The sequence below is a fragment of the Mastomys coucha genome, unplaced genomic scaffold, assembly GCF_008632895.1.
Source record: "Mastomys coucha isolate ucsf_1 unplaced genomic scaffold, UCSF_Mcou_1 pScaffold15, whole genome shotgun sequence".
Classification (NCBI taxonomy): Eukaryota; Metazoa; Chordata; class Mammalia; order Rodentia; family Muridae; genus Mastomys; species Mastomys coucha.
The window spans coordinates 134292103-134300538 of NW_022196897.1; the positions used below are offsets into that span (position 1 = coordinate 134292103).

Here is an 8436-nt window from a genome sequence, read left to right on the forward strand (position 1 = left end):
TCCACCCCCTCTCCACCTGTCATCCACCCCGTCCCCACCTGACACACTGGAGCTCAACCCCAGAAGATCTTGTAAACTTCCATCTCCCTCCTTCCTCTCCCCCTCCCCTCCAAGATTTTTGCCTTAAATATGCTCGGCTGCACTAAGTAAATGGCTCTTGACAAGCAATGCTTCCTTGAGTCCTGTCGTCTCTCTCTCGCCCATTCTTTATTCACGGGTTGTGACCCTCCTCATTCCCTCGAATAACGTGACCTGTAGGACAGGTCAGAATAGATATGGTGAGAGTGGGCATCCTTGTCTTTTCCCTAATTTCATTGGGATTGCTTCAAATATCTCACCATTTAATTTGATATTGGCTCTTGGTTTGCAGCAAATTGCTTTTATTTTGTTTAGGTATAGGTCTTGAATTACTGATCTCTCCAATACTTTTAACATGAAGTGATGTTGTATTTTGTCAAATGTTTTTATCCATCTAAGGAAATGATTATGTAATGTTTTTGAGTGTATTTATATAGTGGATTATGTTAATGGAATTTCATATATTAAACCAACTTTGTATCCCTGGGATAAAGCCTACTTGATCATGGTGAATAATGGTTTTTATGTATTCTTGGATTCGATTTGCAAGAATTTTATTGAGTATTTTTGTATTGATATTCATAAGTGAGATTGGTCTGAAGTTCTCTTTTTTGGTTGTGCCCTTATGTGGTTTAGGTATCAAAGTAATTGTGGTTTCATAGAGGGTAGTGTTCCCTCTGTTTCTATTTTATGAATAGTTTGAGGAAAATTGGTATCAGGTCTTCTTTGAAGGTCTGGTAGAATTCTGCACTAAATCCATCTGGCCCTGAGCTTTGTTTGGTTGAGAGGTTTTTAATGATTTCTATTTTCTTGAGCAGTATGTGCCTGTTTAGGTAGTTTATCTGCTCTTGATTTAACTTTTATATATGGTGTCTATCTAGAAAACTATCTATTTCATCTAGATTTTCCAGTTTTGTTGAGTGTAAGCTTTTTAGTAGGATCTGGTGAGTTTTTTAATTTCTTCCATTTCTATTATGTCTCCCTTTTCATTTCTGATTTTTAAAATTTGGATACAGCCTCTAGGCTTTTTAGTTAGTTTGGCTAGTGGTTTATCTAGTTTCTTGATTCTCTCAAAGAACCAGCTTTTGGTTTTGCTTATTCTTTGTATTGTTCTCTTTGTTGCTATTTGGTTGATTTTGGTCCTGAGTTTGACTGTTTCCTGCCTTCTAGACATCTTGGGTGAGTTTGCTTCCTTTTTTTGAGAGCTCTCAGGTGTGCTGTTAAGCTCTTAGTGTAAGATCTCTCCAGTTTCTTTACCAGGACACTTAATGCTATGAACTTTCCTCTTAGCACTGCTTTCATTTTGTCCCACAAATTTGGGTTTGATGTGTCAATATTTTCATTTTTTCTTTACTTCTTCCTTGGCCAAGTTATCATTGAGTAAAGAGTTGTTCAGTTTCCACCTGTATGTGGGATTTCTGTAGTTTTTGCTGTTTTTGAAGACCTGCCTTAGGCCATGGTGAACTGATAGGATGCATGGTATAATTTCAATCTTCTTGTATCTTTTGAGGATTGTTTTGTGACCAATTATATGGTTGATTTTGGAGAAGGTACCATGAGATATTGAGAAGAAGGTATATTCTTTTGTTTTAGGCTAAAACGTTCTGTAGATCTGTTAAACCCATTTGGCTCACAACCTCTCTTAGTTTTACTATGTTTCTGTTTAGTTTCTGTTTCAATGAGCTGTCCATTGATGAGAGTGGGATGTTGAAATCTCCCACTATTATTGTGTGGGGTTTGATGTGTGTTTTGAATTTTAGTAAAGTTTCTTTGTTTGAATTTGGGTACTCTTGCATTTTGGAATACAGATGTATAGAATTAAGATTTTCTCTTGGTGGATTTTCCCCTTGATCAGTATTAAGTGTCCTTCATCATTCCTGATAACTTTTGGTTAAATGTCTATTTTATTGGATATTAGGATGGCAACTCCTCCTTGTTTACTGTGAACGTTTGCTTGGCTGACCTTTTTCCATCCTTTTACTCTGAGAGAGTGTCTGTCTGTCTTTGCTATTGAAGTGTGTTTCTTGTATGCATCAAAATGCTAGATCTTGTTTGCATGTGTACTCTGTTAGCTTATATCTTTTTATAGGTGAGTTAAGTCCATTAATATGGAGAGATATTAAAGAGAAATGGTTTTTGGTTCCTGAATATTTGTTTTTTGTAGGTGGCTTTATGTGTTTGTGGCTCATAATATCTTGTCCATTCTTTGGTGCAGGTACCATTCTTTTGTTGGAGTTTTTCTTTCAGGATCATCTGTAGGGCTAGGTTAGTGAATAGATACTATTTGATTTTGATTCATTCTGGAATATTTTGGCTTCTCCACCTATATTGATTGAGAGTTTTGCTAGGTATAATAGCCTGGGCTGGCATTTGTGTTCTCTTAGAGTCCACAAGAGCTCAGACCAGGCTCTCTTGGCTTTTATAGTCCTTGTTGAGAAGTCTGGTGTAATTCTGATAGGTCTACCTTTGTATGTTACTCAGCCTTTTCCCTTTGCAGTTTTTTAATATTCTTCCTTTGCTCTGTGTATTTAGTGTTTTGGTAATTATATGATGAGAAGGTTTTCTGTTCTTGTTCCATTTATTTGGTGTTCTATAGACATCTTATACATTTATGACCATCTCTTTCTTTAAGTTGGGGAAGTTTTCCTCTCCAATTTTGTTGACAACATTTTCTGGTCCTTTGAGCTGGAAATCTTCATTCTCCTCTATTCTGATTATTTTTAGATTTTGTGTTTCTATTTTGTCCTGAATTTCCTGGATGCTTTGGGTTAGGAGGTTTTTTTGTTTTGAATTTTCTTTGACAGTTTTGTCAGTCTTGTCTAAGGTATCTTCTAGACCTGAGATTCTGTCTTCTTTCTCTTGTATTTTGTTGGTAATACTTACATCTATAATTTCTGATCTCTTTCCTAGGTTTTTCATTTCCAGGCTTGTCTCCATTTCTGTTTTCTTTATTGTTTCCACTTCTACTTTCAGGTCTTTGATCACTTTATTCAAGTCCTTCACCTATTTACCTGTATTATCCTCTATTTATTTCAGTGAGTTATTGATATCTTCCTTAAAGGACTCTATTATCTTCATGAGATAGAATTTTAGATCAGCTTCCCAATTTTCAGGTGTGCTGTTTTATTCAGGGCTTTCTGTGTTGGGAGAACTGGGTTCTGCTGATGCTCATGTATGAGCATCTCTTGTTTATGGTCTTGAACTTGTCTTTTGCCATGTGGATATCCATCGTGTTTGTTGGTCTGTGTGAGTGTATATATTCTGCCTCTTTTATCCCTGGTCTGCTTCAGGTCTCCCGATAGACCTGCATCCCTGGCTGTATCAAACCACCTTTTGGCCCTATCATCTGTAGGCATTTCACAGAGGCAGAGAAGGTGCTGATCTGTTGCCCTGGCTGCAGTAGACCTCCTGGAAGTCCTTCCGATTGTTGGGTCATCAGTGGAGAAGTCAAGCTGTTTTCCAACTGCCCTAAGTACAGCAGACCCTCAACTGCTCTGAGTGGAGGTGGTTGTCAACTACTCTGAGAGCAATGGGTACAACTGCTCTGAGTGCAGCTGTTCCTCAACTGCTCTGAGTGTAGTGGGTCCTCTAGGATGCATCAGGACATGAAGTCTACATGGGAGCTAAAGAAATAGGGGTCTGCCACAGAAGCAGGGACATATCAGAAGGGGTGAAAATGACAGAAGGGAGTAATATTCAGGAGGGCATGGTTTTGATGGGTGATGGGTCCTAAGTGATCAGTCTCCCAGCAGCAGCTCCTGGAGTTGGGGTAGGGGGCAGATCATATGAACTGCTCTGAATGCAGTAGGTTCCCTACACGATATGGAGTCTTTGGGGAAACAGACCACCTAGGGGTCTGCCTCATCAACAAGGACAAGGAGAAAGGGCAATAATACAGTCTTTCCACATCACTTTTTTGTGTTTTTTCACGATTTTCTTCTCATGTGAATATATCTTCCTAAATGTATATGATTAACAGATTTTTTTCTCTTTGATTTTATCCATAATGTTCTTTTAAGTGGAACTCATAAAAATGTAGAGAGATTGACAAAAAATTCCAGCTTCCTCTAAGATTTAACATTTAAGGCTCTACCATGACGTTGACTTTCTGCAATCATATGTAGCATTGATCTCTGTAGGGTCTTTGACACAGGTATTGGCAAAGATCAAGAATTTCCTTTGGCTCAGAATACACAGAAGAGATATTTTGTATGTATCATCCAAAACAAAGCAAAAAGAAAAATATAAAACCAATAAAAGCAATCTGACTCCTTCATGAGCCATAGAATCCAATAGATCTAATATTTTAAGGATGTAGGAGACAGTCTACTCCAACCGATGTGTAAATCATAACTGAACTGGAGATATGACCTTAAATACTGAGTTATATTTAGGTTTGACATTTACAACAAGATTTTAAACTCAATTATAGAAAATGTTCTATAATCCATCGCATTTTTCTGATGTGTGGTATATTGAGTGGCTCATTCATGGGGTAGGTAGTCTCCTGGGTTTTTATTCATCTTTTGGTTGTTCTCTCATGTTTTTTATTTTATTTGTTGTAGGTAAATTCTTTTCTTTTTTTATAAAGTCTACCAAATATTTTATTTTATTTTATTTTATTTTTTAAGCTTTTATTGCATTATGATGAGAAAAGTTACATGATTTCAATTTATCTGAATTTGTTAATACTTAAAAACAAATTTTAAGTAAATAGAATTAAATCACATTCTTGTTTCCTTTTGTACGCCCACTCTTTGCAGAGATCCCCCTTTCAATACCTACAATATCTTTTTTGTCAGATTCCTTAAAATTTATAAAATATTATAGCAATGACAATAAGTATTCTAAAAGTTGTTTGATATAAAACAACAATCAATTTAACAGGCTTATATAGATGCTTGTCTGCAGCAATACTGAAAATATATATGTTTTTCTCAATATAAATTTTAAATAACTCCAAACATATTAACTGTATACTTCAAAATAATACAACACTACTTGTATTATCTTAAATGAACATAAATATATAAAGTCTTTTTGTTTGTTTTGTATTTAGTAGAGTTTAAAATCTTGGCTCTTACTATGGTACAAGCCCAAAATAAGAACAATTTTTAGACATTGGATTTCATTGTAATAAGGCTGTACTTCAATGACACTCACCAAAGGATTTTACCCCCATCATAGCTAAGCTGAGAGTTGATAGTTCTGCTGCACCAAGAAATGAATTGTAGGCTTGATCTTTGGATACAGACTTTCTGGTATGGTCAAAGCTATTTGACTTGAGTGAGTGAATTTATTCTCAGCACACAGAGAACAGGTTACATACATTTAAGAAATGGTGTATGTATTAAGATGATCTATCCATAAAGTAATTCACCAACTGTTTTAATGAACAATGGTTCTGCTTGGAGGGTGGCACAGACATTAGGTGAGGGTAAGAATCTGGTTCATTGGCTGTGATAATTTGGAAAAGCATTCATCTCAGAGAAAGAGTAACTTATAAAGTCTTCATCTTCAAACTTGATACAAATGGCAAGCAAAGCATTCAATCTCACTCTTTGTTATTCTCTTATAAGCAACCTCCCTAGTTAATCATCTATATTTCTTTTGGGTATATAAATACTTTTGAAATATATAAGCTGTTCTGAAAAACATAGTATAGTGTAAAGACATGAAATAAACAATACTACTTATAGAGAGGCTGAGATAAGAGAAGCAAGATTTCAAGACCCTTATGTTGTACACAGCCAGACACAGTCACAAACAAGCTGAAAGTGTTTATAGATTGTACAATGTTGGACCTATTTCTCCAATTACCAAAATTCCAATTCCTCATATTTTTGGATTTCAATTGATTAGGATATGTTGGTAATATTAATTTTCATATTAAGAAATTAAAAAAGTAATTGTCACTTCCTGTTGTTTTTGTTGTAAGAGGTGGAATTAAGTTTGTGTGGATTTGTTGAAAGATCACCTTCTTGCTTCTTCTAGGGTGTAGTTTTGCTCCCCATGTTGATGTTTTTCATCTATTTTCCTTTGTAGGGCTGGATTTGTGGAAAGATATCATATAAATTCTGTTTTGTCATGGAATAACTTGTTTTCTCCATTTATGGTAATTGAGAGTTTTGATGGGTATACTATCCTGGGCTGGCATTTGTGTTCTTGTAGAGTCTGTATGACATCTGCCCAGGATCTTCTAGCTTTCATTGTGTCTGGTGAGAATTCTGGTGTAATTCTGATAGGCCTGCCTTTATAGGTTACTTGACCTTTTTCCCTTACTGCTTTTAAAATTCTTTCTTTGTTTATGCATTTGATGTTTTGATTATTATGCGACAGGAGGAATTTCTTTTCTGGTCCAGTCTATTTGGAGTTCTGTAGGCTTCTTGTATGTTCATGGGCATCTCTTTCTTTAGGTTAGGGAAGTTTTCTTCTATAATTTTGTTGAAGATATTTACATTGGGAGTCTTCACTCTCTTCTATACCTATTATCCTTAGGTTTGGTCTTCTCAGTGCAACCTGGATTTCCTGGATGTTTTGGGTTAGGAGCTTTTTGCTTTTTGCATTTTCTTTGACTGTTGTGTCAGTATCTTCTATGGTGCCTTCTGCCCCTGAGATTCTCTCTTCTATCTCTTGTATTCGGTTGGTGATGTTTGCATCTATGACTCCTGATTTCTTTTCTAGGTTTTGTATGGCCAGGATTGTCTCTCTTTCTGTTTTCTTTATTGTTTGTATTTCAGTTTTTAGATTCTGTATGGTTTTGCTCATTTCCTTTACCTATTTGATTATGTTTTCCTGTAGTTCTTTAGGGGATTTTTGTGTTACCTCTTGAAAGGCTTCTAGCTGTTTACCTGTGTTTCCTTGTATTTCTTTAAGGGTGGTATTTATGTCTTTCTTAAAGTCCTGTACCATCATCATGAGAAGTGATTTTATATCTGAATCTTGCTTTTCCAGTGTAATAGTGTGTCCAGCACTTGCTATGGTAGGAGAATTGTGTTCTGATGATATCAAGTGACCTTGTTTTGTGTTGTTTATTTTCTTATGCTCGCCCCCACCTTCTGGTTATCTCTAGTGCTACCTGCCCTTGCTATATCTAACTGGAGCCTGTCCTTCCTGTGATCCTGGTTGTCTCAGAACTCCTCAGAGTCAAGCTGTCTCTGTGATCCTGTGATTCTTGAATCCTGTGATCCTGGGCTTGTTAGATCACCTGGGATTGGGGCTTCCTCTGTGTATTGTGGGACTGGATGCAGAGCTTGAGCCCAAGGTCTGCTCTGGAGACCAGCCCAGACAGACCAGAAGGAACCCGAGTCACTGGGCTGGCAGAGTTCTTGTGTGCCTGGTCCCGCTGCTCCCAGTTACTCCCAGTGTTGGGACAGATGTTTCTCCTCACCTCTGATCCTGGCTGTGTCAGAGCGCCTGGGAGTGGAGCTTCCTCTGGGTATTTTGGGACTGGCTGCAGAGCTTGTGCCCAAGGTCTGCTCAGGTAGGCATTTTTCTATATTGGAAATATTTATCACCAATAATTTGAAAAAATATAAACTGATACCACTTGTAATATGTTTAATGTTATACAGCACCAAACCTCATCTTAAATAAAAATCAATATGGATTTCTTCAACTTTTTTCTTTGATTACTCTAAACTGTAATCTGAGAATTAATTTTTCTATCAGTTACTACTAAGAACACAGGGTAGTACTTACCTGGCAGGTGAGATAGCATGATCACGAATGTGGTTTTCCCAGGGCAAGGCTTATCCATTGTACTCTAGATGTTCTGACCCCTGTGATTTCCCTAAATGTGGGAAACTCGACTGCATAATTTGTGGTAGTGCGGGACTGCATTCACACTCTCCCCTGGAAAAACAAAAGAACACAGGGTAGAAATGTATTCTGTCTTAAATGAAAGTTATATGATCTTCAACATTCATAACTTTATATTCACAACAGCTAGAAAATTCATCAGCCTAGATGTCAATCATTTGACTTAAGAAAATGATGATATACCAAAACTACTGAGTAGAATATTATTCAGTTTGAAATAACTTATTTAATTTCAATTTAAATATTACAGTGGTCATGTAGTCCCTGCCCTAAATACATTCATGTATACCCTATGGTATTGTCATAACAAAAACCAGATTGGTTGATCAGTGGAATTGAATCAAAAATCTAGAAATAGGCCACATGCCTGTGAACACTTGATTTTTTTTGATAAAGAACCAAATCTATGTAATAAATAAAGAAAGCATCATCAAAAATTGATTCTGATTTAAGTGGAAGTCTGCATTAGATATATATTGATAAATTAATATTTTTACTCTGCACAAAGCTCAAGTAAGAGTGGATAATGGACTTCAA

At 36.4% G+C, this 8436-nt stretch overlaps 1 non-coding gene across 1 annotated transcript; it reads left to right on the forward strand.

Moving 5' to 3' along the window:
* The first annotated feature begins 7771 nt into the window (after positions 1-7771).
* Positions 7772-7935, forward strand: LOC116092841. The gene has a single exon (XR_004119530.1). It is a non-coding gene; the product is annotated as a U1 spliceosomal RNA (small nuclear RNA).
* The last annotated feature ends 501 nt before the right edge of the window (positions 7936-8436 follow it).